This window comes from Triticum aestivum, chromosome 3D (genome assembly GCF_018294505.1).
Source record: "Triticum aestivum cultivar Chinese Spring chromosome 3D, IWGSC CS RefSeq v2.1, whole genome shotgun sequence".
Classification (NCBI taxonomy): Eukaryota; Viridiplantae; Streptophyta; class Magnoliopsida; order Poales; family Poaceae; genus Triticum; species Triticum aestivum.
The window spans coordinates 605169139-605172650 of NC_057802.1; the positions used below are offsets into that span (position 1 = coordinate 605169139).

Below are 3512 nucleotides of genomic sequence, written 5' to 3' on the forward strand. Positions count from 1 at the left end.
AGCAGAAGAGATGTGGATGGGAAGGGAGGCGGAATGACGAGCAGAGGAGAAGAAATCGGCAGCTGCGGCAGTGGTCAGAAAGCTAAAGTTTCGTGTGGGGAGAGGAAGATGCAGGGAGGGAAAAAGGCAGAGATCACAGGGGAAAGGAAAGGGATGGAGCAGACCTGAAGATTTGAGGAGAAATCGGGGGAAGGAGAACGGCATCAACGCCAATCATCGGCATGTCGCCAAAGTCGCCATCGCGGCAGTCAAGAGTTGCGTGAGATGATATATTACCCTGACATCTTGACTGAAAGTGTTCAAGCCTGTCTGCAGTAGTATTTCTCCATTGCATGGTGTACTGGCGTGAATATATATACTATAGAACTGACCGACATATATATACATGGATGCAGCCGAGAAGCTCGGGCTGGCGACTTCACCACCGTACCTCGCCCTGTCCTCGAGCAGCAATGTCAACTACGCCAACGGCGTTAACTTCGCTTCCGGTGGCGCAGGAGTCTCCAACGCCACTAACAAGTACTCAAAATTACTAATGCTATCTTGTGTGCGCCTTGCAGTGCAGAACACACTGCAAATTACTACCAGATACTGAGCTCTCAAACGAAATAATGGCGCACGTGATGAACCACTGCAGGACCTGTGCATCACCTTCGACAAGCAGATCGAGTACTACTCCACCGTGTACGCGTCTCTGGCGCGGAGCCTCGGCCAGGCCCAGGCCGACAACCACCTGGCCAAGTCCATTTTTGCCATCAGCATCGGCAGCAACGACATCATCCACTACGCCAAGGCCAACACCGCCGCCGAGCTCGGGGATGACGGCCCCTCCCAGCAGTTCATCGACACGCTGATCCAGTCCCTCACAGGCCAACTGCAGAGCCTGTACAACCTCGGGGCACGCAAGGTGCTCTTCCTTGGCACGGGCCGGTGGGCTGCACCCCGTCGCTGCGGGAGCTGAGCTCCACCAAGGACTGCAGCGCCCTTGCGAACGCCATGGCCGTGCAGTGCAACAAGGCGGCGGAGGCCGTGCTGAGCGGCATGAGCGCGCAGCACCAGGGCCTGCAATACGCGCTGTTCGACTCCTCCGCCGCGCTGCTCCGGTACATCGACCAGCCCGCGGCGTATGGCTTTGCCGAGGCCAAGGCGGCATGCTGCGGTCTGGGGGACATGCACGCTAAGATCGCCTACACCCCGCTCAGCCACTACTGTGCCAACCGCTCGGACCACGTCTTCTGGGACTTCTACCACCCCACGGAGGCCACCGCGCAGAAGCTCACCAGCACCGCCTTTGATGGCTCGGCGCCATTCATCTTCCCCATCAACATAAGGCAGCTCAGTGCTATATAGACTAGCTAGATTCATCTCCCTCTACGATGCCAGATTGTGAATGTTTTTACAGGATAGAAGAAATAAAAAATATATGGAAACCTCTATTTGTCTCGTGATCTCGACTGCCAAGTATTACCTTGAAGCGTGTTTTGTTTCAGAATTGAGATTTTATTTCACCTATTCATAGAATCAAGAAAACACTAGCTTCTTGTTCAAAACATTAAATGAAAACAGCTAGGGCTGCGCTTCAAGCCAATTCTTTCCCCTTCTCCTTCGTTTTTCTCAATCAGTCTGGTACGATCAGAAAGATGGTACAATAATTTTATTGTTTACGTATGGCTGGCAATTCTACAAGAACGCGTGGGCAGGAGCGTTGATGGTCTTGACAACAGCATGAAGGCAAACTACTGAGCTCCAAGAGCGCATGATAATGCAGGCCCAAGACCTTAGTGCAGTTCTTTCAGAGCACATGAGAATAGAATCATCTAACTTAGTATCATGTGTTTCTGTTTGTTTAGTACTTCCTCCGTTCCACAATATAAGATGTTTTATCTGTTACACATGTTAACTAAATTCGGACTAAAAAAATAGACATATACACCTAAAATATGTCTAGAGACATGTGTGTACATGTGAATGTGAACAATAGCTCAAACATCTTATATTGTGGAACGGAGGGAGTAAAATATTGGTGCGAACCATCAAGGTGGTACTGTTAGTTGTAAACCAGATCGTGAGCACTGGTTTTTTTGAAGGGGACATGCCTTCGAAAAGCCTGGATGCTATCATTGATTCCACGCGGTTACCGACCAAATTACAACCAGGACCCGAAAAGAAACTTGCATTACATCACAGTCCTGGGGATAAGCACAGAGGACCCTAAAAATATGAGAGAAAAAGCGATCAGGTCCTTGGTCATCGCCGCAGCACATACTCAAATGCTGGCCATCTTCCTCACCACCGCGGACCCTGCCACTTGGTGAGAGGGAGACGATGAGTGCCACCCCGAATCTGAAGGAGGGCCACCTCAAACGGACGTTGAACAGGTTACGCCGAGACGTTGGTGCCGGGAGAAGCCGCCCGCCGGCTTGCTGGGTCGATGGCCAATCAAGGGCCACCGAGTTTCTGCTCCCGAGTGCAGCATCCACACCAACCATCTAAGGCTGCGCGTTCGGTTAATTCGGTTTGGTTTAAACAGTTATATGGTAAGTACGGTTTTGATACTTCGGTAAATACGGTTTTGTACAAGAATACGTTCGGTTTCGGTAATAACCATTTAATTTCGGTTCTGTTTCGGTAATAACCAAATTAACCAAAGTTGACGCGAATTTTGAATAACGCATAAATGTTATGAACATAAATTTAAATTTTATATTTTGCATCACAGAACTAGATGTGTTGCAAAAAGAAGAGACAAAAAAAAATTACGTCTAAAGTAAAGAAAGTGACCAAACCTGGGACTTGAACTCCAGACTTGCAGCAACAATTAGAACGATGCACGTTATAACCACTAGGTCTGGTCGCATTTACTTGTCGTAAAACACGTTGTATATATTTATAAGGGATAACGAAGGTTGGGCTGAGCCCCAAACATGATTTTTTGTGCTGGGTTGTACTCTTCGGTTTTGTTCGGTTTAACCAGTGGTTTTTCGGTTATAAACCGAATTAACCGGAGGTCATACGGTTGGCATTTTGCTAACTGAAACCTTAACCGCAAACCAGAAAAACTATAATTTCGGTTACGGTTAGGTTTTTTTGGTTCGGTTTTTGGTTCCGGTTCGGTTATGTGCAGCGTTGCAACCATCCCCACAGCACAAGATCTAGCCCGTCGAATCCTCGCCTCGCCATCATGACGGCCAGCTCGGCCCTTCCAGCCTGATGAGGAGCTCGAAGTACGCCGAGCTTATATAACGGAGACACCGGCTCCGCTTCCTCCGGCTTCGCGCGGCACCGCGCCACCACCACAGGAGAAAACACAGCCGCAGACCACCAAAAGCCACTCGGTTGCACTGGCGAAATGCTCCAAACCGGCATAAAGCCAGACGCCCTAATGGCAAACCCTAACCCTAATACTACTACTAGTATATACAGTGGAGGCCTACCACCTAACCCATCATCTCGCCGGCTGGCAACGCCAACGGAGAGAGAGAGAGAGAGAGAGAGAGAGAGAGAGAGAGAGA

The 3512-nt window shown here is 49.6% G+C and overlaps 1 pseudogene; it reads left to right on the forward strand.

Annotated features, from left to right (window-relative positions):
* Positions 1-385: 385 nt before the first annotated feature.
* On the forward strand, positions 386-1350 carry LOC123076655 (GDSL esterase/lipase At5g55050-like; annotated as a pseudogene).
* Positions 1351-3512: the final 2162 nt, after the last annotated feature.